The sequence below is a fragment of the Aquarana catesbeiana genome, linkage group LG01, assembly GCF_042186555.1.
Source record: "Aquarana catesbeiana isolate 2022-GZ linkage group LG01, ASM4218655v1, whole genome shotgun sequence".
NCBI classification, from domain to species: Eukaryota; Metazoa; Chordata; class Amphibia; order Anura; family Ranidae; genus Aquarana; species Aquarana catesbeiana.
Window position 1 is genome coordinate 766,059,240 of NC_133324.1, and position 20,141 is coordinate 766,079,380.

The following is a 20,141-nucleotide window of genomic DNA, read 5'->3' on the forward strand; positions in this document are numbered from 1 at the left end:
ATTCAAGTACACCAGCTTATGCTGCCTTCAGTAGGTTGGACGTTGTCAAACCTGAAAGGCCAGCCCAGTAAAACCCCTCCCACTCCCAACATGCCTCAGTGTTATTAGTAGAAGTTAGCAGGAGCAGGTCAGAGGCTAGAGGACCTGAGTTCTGTATTATACTCCAAAAAAGTATCTAATGGTAATTTAACGGTTAAAAGTAATTCAACAGTAATTCAAATATTCTTTTCAATTCTTAACTTTCTTAATTGTACATTATGAGACACAGGGTGAGTATTCAAGTACATTGGGATGTCCGACAGCAGTCCTCCTGAAGGATTAGTAACATAGCAAACAAAGGATAAAATGCCTACAAAAAAACAACAGATTAATGAGGGTGGCTCAACAGAGCCTACAGAGCCATGTGAAGAAACTTATGATTGAAGCCAGTATCAGCTGAGGCCTGAACATCCACCCAGTAAAACTTGACAAATGTGTGAACAGAAGACCAGGTGACAGCCTTACAAATTTTAAAAATAAATACCTGAAGCTGAAAAGCCCATGAAGTGCTAACTGATTTAGTGGAGTGGACTTAAACAGGGAAAGGGGGACTTTGCCCTTGAGGTCATAAGATTGAATGATGAGTTGTCGAATCCACCTAGCAATAGTGTAACGACAATCAGACTATGTCCTACGTGGGCCTTCGGGAATAACAAACAGAAAGTCAATGACTTCGCTGATGAGAGGTCCAGCACTGAAGGAATGACCAAGGTGCCCTGAGTGCCAGAACACTTATTGGGAGATGAGCTTCCCACGACGACCAACTTCCTTGTACTGAGAGGGTACCTTAGGACTCCTCCCCAGTCCGGTAGGCTGGCATCCCTAAGCACTTTTTAAACCATTAGGAGGAAGTTTTTTCTGAATCCATTGCTGAATTAATGACTCACTATGCCAGAGCAAGCCTAATCCTACTTGTCAGGCATATAGCATGATCCAAAGACTGCACACGCTTGTCCCATGCTGCAGAATACCGAGTTGCAATGGTCTGGAGTGAAATTGGGCATGTAGAACTGCCTTGAAGGAGGACACCATTAGGCCCATGACCCTCATTCAAAATTGGAGGGTCAGTTAGCCCCTGCAGAGCCTAATTATCACGTACCTGGTGCTGGAGGCCAATGGAGAGAGGGCTTTCCTTGCTGCTAAGTTCCAGACTCCCCTGAAAGGGAGAACAGGAGGAGTAAGGCTCAAAGTAGCACAGGTCATCTGTGATGTTGTTTGCAGAGGAACTTAGAAGGGTTTCTGATGTGCTAAGTAGTGGCCACAGACAGGTGGTGCCTCTGAGATGTGGCAGGTCTATTGTAGCACTGAGACAATGGGAAGTCAGTTCAAGCCAGAGTTCTGAACCAGGAGGATAAAAGAGCAGGCAAGGTCAGAGGGGAAGCCAAGGTCAGACACAGGAGAACAGAAGAGAATATACATGGACAAGCCGAGGTAAGGTCAGGAGACAGGCAGGAGAATAGTCAAGGACAAGCCGGGTCGGTAGCAGAGAACTTTCAGGAACAAGGATCACAGGAACACGGTACAACCTGAAGATTGATCAGCAACTTCAACCACTGACAGACTTCCCTATAAAGGCCCATGTGAAGTGCTGGTAGAGATCTGGGTCTTAGATGCCTTCTCCTGCCATTGGTGTCCTCCTGACAGATGCTGGGTCCTAGAGTCCTTCTCCTGCCATTGGTGCCCTGACAGTGCCCCCCCGACGGACAGCCTCCGGATGCCCATTTGGGCGATTTTCCCCAGGTATTTGGCCCAGAACTCTCTGAGAAGTCTGGGGGCATATATATTGGCTTCGGGTACCCAGGAGCTTTCTTCGGGTGGATACCCCTTCCATTTAATCAGATATTGGATCTGCCTACCTCGCTTCCTGCAATCCAGAACTGATTCCACTTTATACTCTGTTTCTTCTCCAATAGTTACCAGTGGCAGGGATGGTTTCCTGGGAACGGGTCAGGAATGGCTGGCTTTTGAAGAGAAATGTGAAAGACAGGGTGGATCCTGTAAGAGTCAGGCAGGGACAGCTCAAATGCCACTGGGTTTATCTCGCGCTTGATTTGGAAAGGACCAATATATCTTGGCCCCATCTTGCTCAATGGGCACAGCAGCTTCAGGTTCACAGTTAACAGCTACACCTTGTCCCCAACTTTAAGGGTAGGATTACCCCTTTGTTTCCTGTCGAAGAACCTCTTGTAATCTGTTTGAGTCCTTTGTATGCAGTTTTGAAGGGTTTGGTAGTTGTTTTGTATAAAGGTAAACCTGTCTTGCACAGCAGGTACTGTTGATTCAGACATTGTTTCTGGCAGAGTGGAAGGGTGAAATCCATAATTGGCTCACAATGGAGATTGGTTGGTTGCTGAATGTAAAGAGTTGTTGTAGGCAAATTCTGCCAGTGGGAGCAGGAATGCCCAGTTGATTTGAAAGGAAACAGAGAAACAAATATTTTTCCAGGGTCTAATTTGTGAGTTTGGTTTGTTCGTTACTTTGAGGATGGTAGGTGAATGAGAGGCAAAGTTCCACTCGCACTGCATTACAGAGGGCTCTCCAAAACCTGGAGGAAAACCGTACCCCTCAATCTGAAACAATGTCACTGGGTAAGCCATGGAGTCTAATGATCTCTGATAAAGATGTGGGCAGTTTCTATAGCAGAAGGAGTACCCACCATGGGCAGGAAATGAGCCATCTTGGACAGCCGATCTACCACTACCAAAATGGTGGTAAATCCTTCAGAGGTAGGTAGGTCAACGATGAAATCCATGGAGATAATTTCCCAGGGACGGTTAAGGATGGGCAGAAGCCTCAATAACCCCCAGGCTTTAGCTTTAATGCCCTAGCTGCATAGACACACTGTGCAGAAATTGACATAGGCCCTACAGTTCCGGCTAAGGTTAGGCCACCAGAAGGCCCATTGGACGAGCTTGCAAGTTTTACTAGTTCCAAAGTGTCTGGATAGCTGGTGGTCATGAGAACCTGAGGCCTTGCCTCCAGAGGTATGAAGACCTTATTTTGGTGCCACAGCAATCCATCCTGCTTTTTTTGTGAGGCTTGTTTGGGTTCAGGACATGATGTGGAAGCCTGCCTGATGGATGATTCCAGACTGGGCTGAATTATCAAAAAATTTTGGGCAGAAAGAATGGTGCTCGGGGTAGCAGGTTCAGAAGGTTCAAAAAACATCCGGGATAGGGCATCTGCCTTCCCGTTCTTGGATCCTGGTCGGTAGGTCAAATGGAAACTAAACCTGGAGAAAAACAAGACCCATCTAGCCTGCTGAGGTCTTAGGCGTTTAGCGGATCTCAAGTACTCCAAGTTCTTGTGATCTGTAAAGATCATGATTGGGTGACTAGCGCCCTCCAGCAGGTACCTCCACTCCTTGAAGGCTACTTTAATTGCCAGGAGCTCCTTATCACCCACATCATAATTCCTTTCGGCCTGGTTTAGTCTCTTGGAACAAAAAGCTACCAGGTAAAGCAAAGCCGTTGGGCCCTGACGTTGAGAAAGCTCCTGTTGCTACTTTGTAAGCGTCTACCTGGAGAACAAAAGGGAGTGCTGGGTCTGGGTGTTGTAACACAGGGGCAGAGGTAAATAGGGCTTTCAGCTGTTTGAAGGCTGCTTATGATTCTTGATTCCAAAGAAAGCGTGGATGTGAGTGAGTGAGCTGAGTAATCGGGTCAATGATAGTTGAGAAACCCTTGATAAATTTCTGGTAAATGTTAGCGAAGCCTATGAATCTTTGGACTCCCTTAATGTCCGAAGGTGCGGACCATTCCATAATTGCTGAGACCTTCTGAGGATCCATAGAAATTCACTTGGTAGAGATTATGAGTCCCAAGAACTGAATGGATTGTTTTTCAAACTTGCATTTTTCTGCTTTAGCGTACAACCCATGAGTTCTTAGGGTATTTAGCACCTTTTTGACACGGTCTCCATGGAGCTCGAGTAAGGCTGAGAAAATCAGTATGTCGTCCAGGTAGAGAATGAGAAAAAGGTTGAGGTACTCTCAGAAGATGTTGTTCACGAAGTCCTGGAACGTAGCAGGAGCATTACAAAGCCCGAAGGTCATCACGAGGTATACCAAATGACCGATGCATGTTTGGAAGGCAGTCTTTCATTCCTCCCCTTCCCTTATGTGGACTAGGTTGTGAGCCCCCCTTAAGTCCAACTTTGTAAATACCCAGGCTGCTCGGAACCTCTGAAATAATTCCGGAACAAGGGGAAGTGGGTACCTATTCTTGATAGTGATCTTGTTAAGCTCCCTGTAGTCAACACATGGTCAGAGAGTGTTCCTTTTTTTCAACGAAGAAGATACCTGCTCCGGCCGGCGAGGAAGAGGGACGGATGAATCCCTTAGCTAGTTTTCATCAATGTACTGTCAGAGGGCTTAAAGCTTAGTCTCGGACAGTGGAAAGATGCACCCAAAAGGTATCTCTGCTCTGGAAAGTAATTATATCGGACAATCATAGGACCAGTGCGGGGGCAGAGTATCGGCTTTCCTTTTGTTGAATACATCAAGGAAATCGTGATAAACTGGTGGGACGGCAAGACTGGTATCTGTTGAGGGCTGGATGTCAGGGCTGGGCTCAGCCCTTCCTTCTCTGAGCTGGCCGCTCAGCTGTCAGCTAATTGCCAGCTCCTATCTTTCCACAGTTACTCAGATGTTCATGATATCCTGCTCGTCAGTCCTGCCTACTTAAGCCATCCAGCCCAGAGGATCTCTGCCTTTGCCTTAGTCAACATCACAGAGACACTCTCCTGCATTCCTATTAAAGACTTGCTTGGCTGACATCCCTTCTGGCTCCAGATCCTGCTTGCTGTTTTACTATGCTCACCCCCGCCTCCCTGACGTTTGGCTTGTCTGACTATCCGTTCCAGTTCCTGAACTCTGGCTATGTTTTGACTACGTTTGTTCTATTTACTCTTATTATTAAACAAGTGTGATTTAACTGTACTTCTGTCCCGGTCTGATTTCATGGTTTCTGACAGTAGGCGAAGGCCATGAATTCAGACGATACAGTCAATACACTTGTTGGTACGATTTTTTCTAGATTGGATGAGCAAGATCACCGCATGGATCAGTTTGCCATGGTGTTACAAACGCTCCTGAGTCGCATGGCTCACCTGGAATCTCCCACTCTGGCTGCTCCCGTACAAGAGTTGCAGGCTGTCCCTGCTGCTGCACCAGTCTCTGTGCAGGCACCCGCCTCGAGTATTAGCTCTAAAAGAGTTATGTCTGGTTTCCCTCCACTTCCCCAGCGATTTGGGGGCGATCCAGTTCAATGCAGAGGGTTTCTCAACTAGGTTGAGATGAACCTTGAGATGCTGCCCCAGGTGTTTCCCACGGACAGAAGCAAAGTGGGTTTTGTGATATCTTTGCTTTCTGAGAGAGCCCTGGCCTGGGCAAACCCTCTATGGGAGACACAAAAACCTATTGTCTTGAGTTACCCTGAGTTTGTGGCCTCCTTTAAAAGAGTATCTGATCTTCACGCATGCTACACTTCTGCTTCCAAGTGCCTCATGTCCATCAGAGTACGAGAACTGTTGCCGACTACGCCATTGAATTCCATACTCTGGCAGCAGAGGTTGCTTGGAACAATGAGGCTCTCATGGCTGCTTTTTCTCATGGTCTCTCGGAATCCATCAAGAATGAGATAGCAGCCCGAGATATACCCACTGTGCTGGAGAAGTTGATCACGTTTGCCATCCTCATTGACTCCAGACGCTTGCGGCAGCCTTCTGTACGTTTGCCTCTGAGCTTTGCAGTCCCACTCGTGCCTCCCTCACCTCCCATGCCTCCTGGTACCGAGTCGGTCAGTGGAGATGAACCCATGCACTTGGGCTTCACTCGCCTCTCTATGGATGAGAGAACATTTAGAAGGAGGGACAGATTGTGCCTTTATTGTGGCCAGGCAGGTCACTTTTTGAATTCTTGTCCTACCCATCCAAGGAACGCCCTTCCTTGAGGTCCTGTCACGGACAGACCTTAGGTGGCGTTGTTTCATCCCCAGTTATCCAGAAGGATAAGCCCCTGGTTTCGGTCACCTTTTTTGGGCTGAGTTGTCCGTCGAGATACAGGCTCTAATCGACTCTAGGGATGCAGGCCTGTTCATTGATGCTGCCTTTGTATCGAAGCACTCGATTCCGCTGCAGCTGGGTGATGCTCCAGACTTACCATTCTCCCAAGGCTGCTGGCCACCCCAGGAAGAATCAACTATTTTGGGCCATTTCCCAACAATTCCGGTGGCCTAGTCTACATGCTGATATAAGCGTCTTCGTAGCTGCCTGTTCCAAGTGTGTTTAGAGTAAGACTCCACAACATCTTCCAGTGGGCCTCCTACAACCCATACCCAATGGAGAGAGGCCCAGGACCCACCTGTCTGTGGATTTCATTGTGGAGTTACCCAACTCCCAGGGCAACACAGTTATCTTTATGGTGGGTTTTTTTTTTCCAAACTCTTTATTGCTAAATTTTACTTTACAAGTTATTTAACACAACTTACATTGTCATTTCTATATTTTTTCTTCTACACATTTTACATAAATGTCATTATCATTCTCACTCTTACACTCACTCTTCCCTCTCATTCATCTTATGGTCACTGATTCTTTCTCCTTTTACTTATTTTATACTGTAATTTCTGGTCTTCCTATATCTGTCGTCAAATGTGATTTATTCCATTTTGCCCAAACCTTATCATATTTCTGTATATTTCCTCTTTGTTCATACATTATTTTCTCACATGGGACCACCTGGTTTACCACCCTCACCCACTGATTTATTGTAGGTGGGCTTGGCTGGATCCATTTTTCCACTATTTGTTTTCGGGCCAGGAATAATACTTTTTGCAAAAATATCCTAGTGTAACCACACACCCTATCTTTTACCACCCCCAGCACACACAACTCCACCGTAGCCGTCATAGGTTTATTTATGACTTTTCCTAGTTTCTTAAATACCTGTTGCCAATACCTTCTTATACATCCACACTGCCACATGACATGGATGAAATCCGCTCCTCCCTCTCCACATCTTGTACAGTCTGACGCCTGCATCCTCCCCATCTTATATAATCTATTTGGTGTCAAATATGTCTGATGTATTATATTTAACTCAATTATTGTATTATTTATTGCCGGCGATACTCTCAGGTGCGAGGAGCAGATTTCATCCCAGTCCTGCTCACTTATTTTTCCCTCACACCCACCGGGTCACCATTTATTTTACTCTGTAGCAAGTGTGAATACAACTTAGATATCAGTACCTTTGGTCCTTGAGATGTTAATATTCCTATGAGGGGATATCTAGAGATTTTTGGTTCTTTCCTTTCAAACTGTTCTCGTAGTAAGTGTCTTAACTGTAGGTATCTATAAAATTGTTTGCTCTGGAGGTTATATTGTTTACACATATTCTCATATGTCACTATTACATTATTATTATACATCTGGCCAATAGTTTTTATTTTGTTCTGTTTCCAGTAACTACTATCTTCAAATATTTCTAATTTTTCAAACCTTGGGTTGTTCCATAATGATGTTTCTGGTGGAATGTTCCTATATCCCGTTAATTTTTTTACCTCCTTCCACAACGACCTGGCCAGCTTTAGAAGAGGAATTTTTATTCCAATCCTTCTTAATTCTGCTATTTCTAATCCTACTAGAAAATCTTCTACCTGCATTTTATTTAGTAAATATTTCTCCACCCTCATTTCTCGTTCCTGAACTACCCAGGTCCTTAAGTGTTTTAATTGCCCCGCCAAGTAATATAAGTATAGATCTGGTATTGCCAGCCCTGCTGCAGTATTGGGTCTTTGTAGCGTGGAGAGCTTTAATTTACAACGCCCATTTGCCCAGATAAATCTAGTTAACAGGGAGTTTAATTTTTTGAATATATATTTTGGTATTTTTACCTCCGAATGCGCCATCACATAGAGACACTTCGGTAGTATAATAGATTTAATCAACTGAACTCTCCCTGCCATTGATAACGGTAGTTTTTTCCATACTCCATACTTATTCTTTACAAATTCTACCAAGGGGTCTATATTTGCTTTAAAGACTTCTTCTGCTTCCAATGTAATATTTATTCCTAAATATTTAGAAGTGTCCACTATTTTTAATGGGGTCTGGAAATTCCTCTCCTTTCCTAGTCTTAATAACATCAATGCGGATTTTTAAGTCCTGATAGTATCTAATTTGTTTCTATTATCTTCATTGCCTCCCCTAATGAGCTATATGCATCCTCCATATATAATATGATGTCATCTGCATATAGTCCTATGTGTTCAGTCCTATCCCCCACTCTAATCCCTTTATATATTTTAGATTGTCCAAACCTATTAGCTAGTACCTCTATAACAAGTGAGAACAATTGGGGGGACAACGGACACCCCTGTCTCGTTCCCCTTTGCAATTTCACTGTGGGGGACAGAATTCTATTTATCAGAAGGCTAGAGCATGGTTGTTTGTACAAAATTCTCACCCATTTTCTAAATCCTTCCCCAAAACCACTTTTTTCCAACACGGCCTGCAGGAATTCCTATTCTATCAAGTCGAATGCCTTGGCCGTATCCAACGAAGCTAAGGCACTCGACTCTGGAAAACAATCTTTCAGCTGAACCATCAGCTGAGTTCTTCTAATATTATTTGTAGTGGACTTCCCTGGCATAAATCCTGTTTGATCCCCTGATACAATAGATAGAATAACCCCATTAAGCCTCTTAGCCAATACCTTTGCCAATACCTTGTTGTCGAAGTTTAACAAGGATATTGGTCTATAGGACGCACATTCCTTCCTGTCTTTTTCTGGTTTTGGTATCAGTATTACTGTTGCCTCATACATGGATGCAGGCATCTCCCCTCGATCAAATGTCCCCCTATACATATTGGTCAATGTCGGAGCGATAATCTCCGCGTATCCCTGATACATTTCCAATGGGATGACATTGGGTCCTGGTGATTTACCCCTTCCCAAAGACTCTATGGCTTCTTTTACTTCCTCCACTTCAATATCTTTCTCCAACGCCTCCCTTTGCTCTTCTGATAATTTCAGGAACTCCAAATCCTCTAGATATTTTCCTATCTCCTCTCCTGTACATGTCAACGTTGATGTATACATTTTCTCATAATATCTATAGAAGGTTTCCCCAATGTCCTTCACTGTCTTGACCATCTCCCCCCTCTCATTCCTCACTTCTGTTATAGCCAGTGTGGATACTTGTTGTTTTATCAGATAATTTACTATTTTATTGGCATAATGTCCTTGATCATAATAATTTTTTTGTTTTGACTGGAGCTTCTTACGCTTATTTTTAATTATTAGCTGATTCTTATATTGGCGCACCGCTCCTACCCATTTTATTTGATTCATGATAGAGGGATTCTTAATAAACTCTGTTTCGGTCTTTTTACATTCTTCTTCCATTTCCTCTTCCTCTTGCCTGTTGGTGCGTTTAATATATGATATTGTCGATCTTACTATCCCTCTTATATACGCCTTGAAGGTATCCCATGTTACTCCCTCCTTTATACTGTCCCCATGGGCTTCCAGAAACATTTCCATTTGCTCCGGTATACGGTCGTTTGACCCAATCTGGGCTAGCCAGTAGGGCTGTATTCTATATCCCGGCCGCCTTCCTCTGGGACCCATCTTTAGCTCAAAGATAAGCCCAGAGTGGTCAGACACCCCTTTAATCATGTATGTGGCTGATTGCACCATTGGGAGTATTTTCTCATTTCCCAGGGCCAGGCCTATCCTAGACATGCTCCCCCTACCCGGAGCATGCCATGAATAGGCCCTGACCCCTGGGTTTCTAGTCCTCCAAATATCAAGCCACCCCACCTCCTTCAGGAAGCTGTCCAACATTTTAGACCCTTCACCTCTCCCAAGACTTTTTTTCCAAATCTATCCATCTTTGGATCCAGCCACATATTAAAATCTCCCATACATACAACATATGCCTCTGGATATTCTGACATAAATAACATTGCTTCCTTCAATACTCCCAGTGTAGCTGGGGGTGGATTATATATCCCCATAATGACCATTGGTAGTGAGTGCACCAGGGCAAAGACAAAAACGTACCGCCCAACTGAATCCCTCCTTACCCTGATGCACTCCCACGCCACTGACTGGTGCACCATTAGTGAAACCCCTCTCTAAAAAGTTGTATGGCAAGAGTGGCAAGACCATTGTATCCATGGTTTTTTTAGATAATCAAGTCTCTCCTTAACCATATGTGTTTCTTGGATGCAAATTATTTTGGCCTGAGTTTTCTTAATTTCTGCAAGTACCTGTGCCCTTTTTACTCGTGTACCCATACCTCTCACTTTCCAAGATATAAAGGTACAATTGTTATTCATTTTTACCCATTTTTAATCATTTGGTAACCATATTTTCCTTTTTCCTCCATTCATCCATTCATCCATCAGACACAAACTTAAATTTAGGGCATTACCGACATATCGCATCAGCTTTTATATAGGTAATTCGACTTGTTTCAGCCTGTCTACTCCTCCACCCCCCCTCCATGTGAATAAGAAAGGAAGGGTACTTTCGTTAATATATCCTTCCCTATCACTAGGGAAGGAAAGGCGGGAGGGGGAGGGAGAGGGAGAGGCAGAGCAAAAAAAAAAAGTGAATCTCCCTCCTTCTGTATTTCCGTGCTTAAATCATACTATGTGATTAACTTTTCATTCTCCCCATTGATTCCCTTACCCCCTTGATCCCAATTCTTCTTAATAACACTCTTTATTGCTCCCACCCCTCCCCCCCTTATTCTATCCCATCTTGTTATATTCACTTCTTTAGTATACGTTTCTGCTGTTCCCCCCCAAGTGTTTTGTTTTGTGATTAACTTTGTGCTTTTTGGCCCTCACACACACAAACAACAAAAAAAAACAAAAAAAACCCACCTCCAATTGTTGTCACTCCACAAAAACAAATTTATCAAACCACAGCATCCCCCTTATCCATCCCCCTCCTGGGCCACACCATTACTCCCACTCTGTGATGAGCGGGGTGCACTACATTCTCCTGCATCTCTCCCATGACCCCTGTTTCAACCTCCGACAGGGGTCACAGGGGGGAGGAAGGAGAAAAAAAAAAAACACCATTTCTCTTCTCCCTCCCCCACCCCACCTCCATCAATCAAACACAGCCCCCCCCCCTCTTCCAGTATTTTGTCCCGGTAGTTCTTTTTTCTTTAAGTTATCTCACGATTTTCTATTTCATATTATTTAGATACAGTTTTGATTGATTGAATCCATTCTTTAACTTGCTCCGGTGTATTAAAAAACACAGTCTTTCCTCCTTCATCCACTCTCAACCGGGCTGGATATGCCATAGAGTATTCTATTCCTACTTCTCTCAATCTTTTCTTAACCTCGTTGCCCGCTGCTTTTGTAGCTCTAGAGAAAAGTCTGGAAATATTGACACTTTACTATTCTCATAGTGGATCTCTTTGTCTCGCATTACGCTGAATTGTATCTCTGTCCCTGCAATTCAAGAGACGCGCCAGCAGAGGTCTAGGGGGGGAAGCCCAGGCTTAGGTATTACTGCAGGGACCCTGTGCGCCCGCTCCACCACAAATGCCTTTGATACCTCCATCTCTGGAAATGTTTTTATCAACCATTTTTCAATAAAGTCCCCCGGGTTAAACCCCTCCACTTTCTCCGTCAGACCTATTATTCTTATATTATTGCGACGCATCCGATTCTCAAAATCATCCGTTTTCTGCTGCCATGTACAAATCTGCTTTTCTACTGTTGCTATCTTTTTAGGTATATGAATTACTGTATCTTCCAATTGAGATATCCTATTTTCCACCTCGGCCATCCTATCTCTGATACTATGCATATCTTGCCTTATCAGTCCAATATCCGTTCTGATTTCATCCATTTTACCTGTCAGTCCCACGCTGCTTGCTTGGATGGCCGCCATTAGTTGTCCGCTCACCTGCTCCAGCGTTGGCTTCGTAGCTTTCCCTGATTTCTCTGCTTAAGACGGAGGCACGCTCATTTTCTGGACTTTCAGCACCGAAGGCCCGCCGCTCCTTGTCTGCGGGGGGCTTTGAATGCTTTCCGTTTTCTCCGTCCTCACATACTCTTTTAGGCGATCAGCTGCCAGTTGCTTAGTACTCATCTTGCTGCTGGGTTCGTTCGTATATCGGGGTCTTGGGTCTCGGTTTGTAGCACGTACTACTCAGGATACTGACGGAGACTCAGGCTGACTCAGAGCTTCCGCCGCTCACATCCGGTCGTATCAGCGGAAGTCACGCCCCCTCGTCCATGACATCTTTATAGTGGTTGACCGCCTCTCGAAAATGTCTCATTGTATTCCACTTAAGTAGTTGTCTACTTCTAAGGAACTGGCTTCAATTTTTGCTCGGGAGATCTTTCGCTTACATGGGCTACCCAAGGTGATTGTCTCGGACAGGGGTAGTTAGTTTGTGTCCAGGTTCTGGTGAGCCTTTTGTTCACAGTTGGGAATTCAGCTTGCTTTTTCCTCTGCGTATCACCCGCAGTCTAATGGGGCCACAGAACGAGCCAATCAGTCCTTGGAGCAATTCCTACGTTGCTATATTTCTGACCATCATAACAACTGGTCAGACCTATTACCATGGGCAGAGTTTGCTCACAACAGTGCCTTGAATTCTGCTTCCTGATTGTCCCCGTTTATGGAGAACTATGGTTTCCAACCTTCCATGTTGCCTGACTCATTTGTTCCGCAGAATATTCCTGCATTAGAGGAGCATCTCCGTGGTCTTCATCCCACTTGGGCACAAGTCCAGGAGTCTTTGCGACATGCTAATGATAGGTACAGACTCCATGCTGACCGCAGACGCCTGCCTGCGCCTTCCTACCAGGTTGGGGACAGGGTCTGGCTGTCATCTAGCAACCTCTGATTTCGTGTTCCCTCACTGAAGTTTGCACCTTGGTTTATTGGGCCTTTCTGTATTCCTCGCAGGATTAACCCAGTGGCTTACGCATTAGACCTTCCTTCTAACATGCGTATTTCGAATGTATTTCATACATGCCCCTGTCCTCCTCCATGATTTCCATAGACGTTTTCCCCTCAAGCCTGGTGGTCCTCCAAGGGGTAGGGGTCGTTGAGGAGGGGGTACTGTCAGGGCTGGGCTCAGCCTCTCCTTCTCTGAGCTGGCCACTCAGCTGTCAGCTAATTGCCAGCTCCTATCTCTCCACAGTTATTACACTGATTTCATGGTTTCTGACACTGGATGGACAAATACACGGGAGAATCATCATGCATGGGGATGCCAGAGTGTTGTTGACAGTAGCTAGATGAGAAAGTGATTTCTCCCTTGGACCAGTCAATTTGTGGGTTGTGGCCCCACAACCTGGGTATTCCTAGGATGGCTGGGAATATGGGAGACCTGATTACATCGAACTGGAGGAGTTCTTGGTGACCTGTATCTGTGGTTGTTAAGATAGGAATGGTCTCCAGGGTAACAGGTCCCGAGCTGGGAGTAGCATGTGTCACCTGTGATGTTGTTTGCAGAGGAACTCAGAAGGGTTTCTGATGTGCTAAGTAGTGGCTGCAGACAGGTGGCACCTGTGAGACGTGGCAGGTCTGTAGTAGCACTGAAACAATGGGAAGTCAGTTCAAGCCAGGAGGATAACAGAGCAGGCAAGGTCAGAGGGGAAGCCGAGGTCAGACACAGGAGAACAGAAGATAATATCAGTGGACAAGCCAGGCCAGGAGACAGGCAGGAGAATAGTCAAGGACAAGCCGGGTCGGTAGCAGAGAACTTTCAGGAACAAGGATCACAGGAATACGGTACAAGCTGAAGATCAATCAGCAACTTCAACCACTGACAGACTTCCCTATAAAGGCCCATGTGAAGTGCTGGTAGAGATGCTGGGTCTTAGATGCCTTCTCCTGCCATTGTTGTCCTGACAGATGCTGAGTCCTAGAGTCCTTCTTCTGCCATTGGTGCCCTGACACAAAGCCTGTTGGATAAATAGAATGAAGTTTGCCCAGGAAAGGAAAACCTTGGACAGGGCTACACCTAAGATCAGGGCCAAACACTCCATATGATGAGACAGTTCTGATTTCTTGAGATTCAGGATCCACCCAGATACAGTGGATATAAAAAGTTTACACACACCACTTAAAATGTTAGGTTTCTGTGATGTTAAAAAATTACACAAAGATAAATAATGTCAGAACTTTTTCCACCTTTAATGTGACCTATAAACTGTACAACTCAATTGGAAAAAAAGGAAAATCGTTTAGGGGGCAGAAGTGAAACTAAAAAACTAAAATAATGTGGTTACATAAGTGTGCACACCCTCTTATAACTGGGGATGTAGCTGTGTTCAGAATTAAGCAATTACATTCAAACTCATGTTAAATAGGAGTCAGTACACACCTGCCATCATTTAACGTGCCTCTGATTAACCCCAAATAAAGTTCAGCTGTTCTAGTAGGTCTTTTCTGACATTTATTCACATTCAGATGTGCCATGCTGATAGACTCAAACCCAAAAAGACTGAGTGCTGTAATAAAATCAAAAGGTGCTTCAACAAAGTATTAGTTTCAGGGTGTGCACACTTATGCAACCATATAATTTTAGTTTTTTATTTTTATTTCCCTCCACCTAAAAGATTTCAGTTTGTTGTTCAACTGAGTTGTACAGTGTATAGGTCACATTAAAGGTGGAAACAGTTCTGAAATGATTTATCTTTGTCTCATTTTTTTACATCACGGAAACCTGACATTTTAACAGTGGTGTGTAGACTTCTTATATCCACTGTATCTGTAGGGTCAGCACTGCCCATTGAACATTGGCAGCTGGTCAACTGTTCCCTCAGAAGAAGGTCATCCAGACACACTTACATAGGGATATCCTGAGAGCAAAGTAGAGTGAGAAAAGGGGGGAAACTTGTTCAAGGTGCAGTGGACAGGCTAAAGGGGGGTGGGGGAGGGCGGGAGGTGAAAAATTGATAATGTTACATGCCCACAGTAAAATACAGGTAGCCTTGATATATGTGTGTGTGTGTGGTGGGGGGGCAAAAAGTTCTCTGGTATTTACTCTTGGGATGGCAAACAGGTTTGAATAGAAAACATGAAGCCTCTCTTTTTCTGGGACAATGGCTATGACCCTACTTATTCCTTCTGTATTGAAATGTATTGTAATTGTAGTGTCTCCCTTTACAGTATCTCACAAAAGTGAGTACACCCCTCACATTTTTGTAAATATTTTATTATATCTTTTCATGTGACAACACTGAAGAAATGACACTTTGCTACAATGTAAAGTAGTACAGTGTACAGCTTGTATAAATTTGTGTAAATTTGCTGTCCCCTCAAAATAACTCAACACACAACCATTAATGTCTAAACATCTGGCAACAAAAGTGAGTACACCCCTTAGTAAAATTGTCTAAATTTGGCCCAATAAGCCATTTTTCCTCCCTGGTGTTGTGTGACTCGTTAGTGTTACAAGGTCTCAGGTGTAAATGGGGAGCAAGTGTGTTAAATTTGGTGTTATCGCTCTCACTCTCCACTCTCACTCTCTCATACTGGTCACTGGAAGTTCAGCATGGCACCTCATTGCAAAGAACTCTCTGAGGATCTGAAAAAATAATTGTTGCTCTACATAAAGATGGCCTAGGCTATAAGAAGATTGCCAAGGTTCTGAAACTGGGCTGCAGCATGGTGGCCAAGACCATACAGCGGTTTAACAGGACAGGTTCCACTCAGAAGAGGCCTCACCATGGTTGACCACATAAGTTGAGTGCACATGCTCAGTGTCATATCCAGAGGTTGTCTTTGGGAAATAGACATATGAGTGCTGCCAGCATTGCTGCAGAGGTTGAAGGGGTGGGGGGTCAGCCTGTCAGTGCTCAGACCATACGCCGCACACTGCATCAAATTGGTCTGCATGGCTGTCATCCCAGAAGGAAGCCTCTTTTAAAGATGATGCACAAAAAAGCCCGCAAACAGTTTGCTGTAGACCAGCAGACTAAGGACATGGATTACTGGAACCATGTCCTGATGAGACCAAGATAAACTTATTTGGTTCAGATGGTGTCAAGCGTGTGTGACGGCAACCAGGTGAGGAGTACAAAGACAAGTGTATCTTCCCTACAGTCAAGCATGGTGGTGGGAGTGTCATGGTCTGGGGCTGCATGAGTGCTGCCGGCACTGGGGAGCTACAGTTCATTGAGGGAACCATGAATGCCAACATGTACTGTGACATGATCCCCTCCCTTTGGAGACTGGGCCGCAGGGCAGTTTTCCAACATAAAGACCCCTAACACACCTCCAAGACAACCACTGCCTTGCTAAAGAACCTAAGGGTAAAGGTGATGGGCTGGCCAAATATGTCTCCAGACCTAAACCCTATTGAGCATCTGTGGGGCATCCTCAAACGGAAGGTGGAGGAGCACAAGGTCTCCAACATCCACCAGCTCCGTGATGTCATCTATGAGGAGTGGAAGAGGACTCCAGTGGCAACCTGTTAAAGCTCTGGAGAACTCCGTGCCCAAGAGGGTTAAGGCAGTGCTGGAAAATAATGGTGGCCACTCAAAATATTGACACTTTGGGCCCAAATTGGACATTTTCACTTAGGGGTGTACTCACTTTTGTTGCCAGTGGTTTAGACATTAATGGCTGTGTGTTGAGTTATTTTGAGTGGACAGCAAATTTATACTGTTATACAAGCTGTACAATCACTACTTTACATTGTAGCAAAGTGTCATTTTTTCAGTGTTGTCACATGAAAAGATATAATAAAATATTTACAAAAATGTGAGGAGTGTACTCACTTTTGTGAGATACTGTATATTGTAATGTGCTGTGCAAATTGTTGGCGCTATATAAATCCTGTATAATAATAATGATCCCTTGAAGGAACTGTGCTAGAGCAGCATGATGGTCCACCAATCTTTGAAGAGATTTTGGCAAGTTTGACAACATGGGATAGGCTGTTGGTGGAGGCTGCATGTTCTAGACCCAAATATCTGAAATGTCCTGGGGCTGGATAATCATGAAGACCAAAAAATGCCCCCTCAACTCTGACCAGTGAGGCTACCCCCATGCTGTAGGCAGGATTTGCTTGGATGACATGGAGGACAGAATTTGAAATTCCAGGTTTTGCCTTAAACTTGAAGAACCAGTAGAAATGAAACAAACTCTTTATTGCCTCAGTAATAGCGAGTTTCCCATGTGTTGACCTTGCTTTGTTTTTCTTTCTTCCCCCTTCTTCCCCCTGTTGATTTCCTTAATGGAGCTGACTAGGGATTCACCATAAAGGCCTTCCCTATCAAAGGACACATAGTAGGTGAGGTTGAAAAAAGACACAAGTCCATCAAGTCCAACCTATGTGTGTGATTATGTGTCAGTATTACATTACATATCCCTGTATATTGCGGTCATTCAGGTGATTATCTAATAGTTTCTTGAAGCTATCAATGCTCCCCGCTGAGACCACCGCCTGTGGAAGGGAATTCCACATCCTTGCCGCTCTTACAGTAAAGAACCCTCTACGTAGTTTAAGGTTAAACCTCTTTTCTTCTAATTGTAATGAGTGGCCACGAGTCTTATTAAACTCTCTTCTGCGAAAAAGTTTTATCCCTATTGTGGGGTCACCAGTACAGTATTTGTAAATTGAAATCATATCCCCTCTCAAGCGTCTCTTCTCCAGAGAGAATAAGTTCAGTGCTCGCAACCTTTCCTCATAACTAAGATCCTCCAGACCCTTTATTAGCTTTGTTGCCCTTCTTTGTACTCGCTCCATTTCCAGTACGTCCCTCCTGAGGACTGGTGCCCAGAACTGGACAGCATACTCCAGGTGCGGGCGGACCAGAGTCTTGTAGAGCGGGAGAATAAACATGCATGAGGCTTTTCTTGTACTGCTGCTCTGCAGACATCCTAACAACAGGTTAAGAACTCCTTAGAAAACCCAGGCTAGCCACTTAAGGTATAGCTGGCAAAGGCAGGTTCAAATCCTGATGCAGACTTCATCAATAAGGACCAAGATGGTATCCTTACATTTTGTAGTAATCTTTGCAGGATGACACTCTCCATGTACCAAGTCCTCAAATTCAGGATAAGGTACAATCCTCCTCATCTTCAGCTTACTGTACAGAAGCAAATTCAGCCTCAGGGAATTCAGAGACTCTGGAGGAGAGGGAGCGTGTAAACACGCTTGCATTCCCTGTATTCTGTGTCAGCTATCATGGCTGCAATTTTGCTCATAAACTCAGACATAGTAACTAAGAAATCTTCCCTAGACAATGCAGAGGAGGAGTTAACCCTGAAGGAGTTAAGGAAGACCCTGAAAAGTAATGTAACTTAGAGGGGGGACAGTGACCTAGGTTATCAGTGTTAGGTCTTTTGGAGGGGATACTTCAAGTGCCCCAGGCACTGTTAGCAGATCGCAAGCTGGCCTGGTCCTGAGGACTGCTGAACTTGGTGATTATGATCTCCCATACTAGTACAGAATGAAAGGTCCATAAGGTGCCCACAAATTTGCTGCAGAGCAGGAAGAGTTAATGTCATCTGTGACCAGGTTACTTATAAGGCAGAAGGGAGCCCAGTTAACTTCTACTGGAGCGTAAACTTGATGCAGGGTACAGAAGATGCCAGAAGGGCAACAAGGTCTGTGTATGCTCTGAGGAAAAGGCGTATGCATGCACAGTATGGCACCATAGAGGGGACTCACGGAAAAGCAGAAGGACTCAGAGTTCGAACAGCTACAGAAGGCAAACCGGTTGAGCAGCAAATTTAAAAACTGGTGCAGCTCCACTTTCCTGCCACCAGTCATGCAACCAATTATGTGTTAACTGTTGGATGAACCCATTAAAGGAGAATCAAACTGTATGTATCAATGCAGGCTCCCTTTAAGACATGGGCAAAAGCCCTATACACCGCTGCTGAGGTACAGCAAGGGCCCTGCAGCAGCCCCCAGGCACATCAAAGGATATATAGGATAAAGAGGATCTGGAGAGCATGCTGCTCTTGCTAGTCTTCACTCCTCCTGCAAGCATACTTTCTAAGGAGTCTTCAGGGACAGGGTTCAACAGAGGTTTGCACACTTGCCCAGGACCTTTAAAGCACTTTGCGACTGACTCAACATATTGCATTATAAGCAGGGCTTTTTTTCAGCAGGAACTAGGGGGAACTCAGTTCCACCACCTCTGGCTCAGGTCTTCTGCTCCCTGCTCATCACTATCACTTGGTAACACTGAAGTCCAGCTTCTGCATTTACAAGTGATAGCTTATCTCCCAGTAGCTCCCACAGGTCAGATCTCCTGCCCAGATCCCACTGAGTGCCGGACAGGGACAAGGGAGATACAGAACAGGTGCCCAGGGTTTAGTGCAGTAATGGGCAGGAGAGGGTGCGTGGTAGGCTGCACCCTCTGTGGTTTCCATTTTTTCCCTGGTGACCAGTTGTTGATGCTCCTACTGCATAATCTCCCTTGCAAGTGACTGTAGTATAATAGAGTATGCTGGGAGGTACTACAGCCGGATAGGTGTTTCAGCTTAATATTGCAACAAAGGTAAGATATATGACAGATGGTGGAGCTTTTAAGGGGGGGATGAGGACAGTGGAGGGAGGGGGTTGTATGCAGAGGGAAGAGATACTAGTTGATGCCATTTGGCAGGTATGTGAGTGCGGCGGGTATGGTTGAGTTCCTGCACCTATTCTCTGAGAAAAAAAGCCCTGATTATAAGTATGAATGCCTTGTGCAGAGTCTAGAACCAAAAGATACATTACAGGCCAGCCCCACTTCCTCTACTCAGTGGGGCTTGGGTATAGCTTTCATGGCAAACCTGAGGTTTGGGTAATCTGGAAAGCTGCAAACTATATTGCACTTTCCCACTTTGTACTTTACCTTTCATTCAGTTGGGAAGTAAATCATTTTTTATCTTTTTACTATACTATGAAATGCAGTGGCGGCTGGTGTTTTGTTTTTTTTTTGGGGGGAGGGCAGCAAACAATGCACCCACAGCCCCCCAGGTCGGCTGGGTCACCCCATAACACCAATCCTGCTTCCCTCTGGGCGACAGTTAGCAGCTTCTCCTGTGTCTCATCCTAGGCATCACGGCGGTCGTGCGTCTCCTCCCTCATCCACCCGCCTCCTCC

At 44.9% G+C, this 20,141-nt stretch overlaps 1 protein-coding gene across 2 annotated transcripts in view; it reads right to left on the reverse strand.

The window, feature by feature from the left end:
• Positions 1–20,141, reverse strand: part of LOC141113183 (probable ATP-dependent RNA helicase DDX60) — a 340,633-nt gene that overhangs the window by 296,911 nt on the left and 23,581 nt on the right. The window lies entirely within an intron of this gene.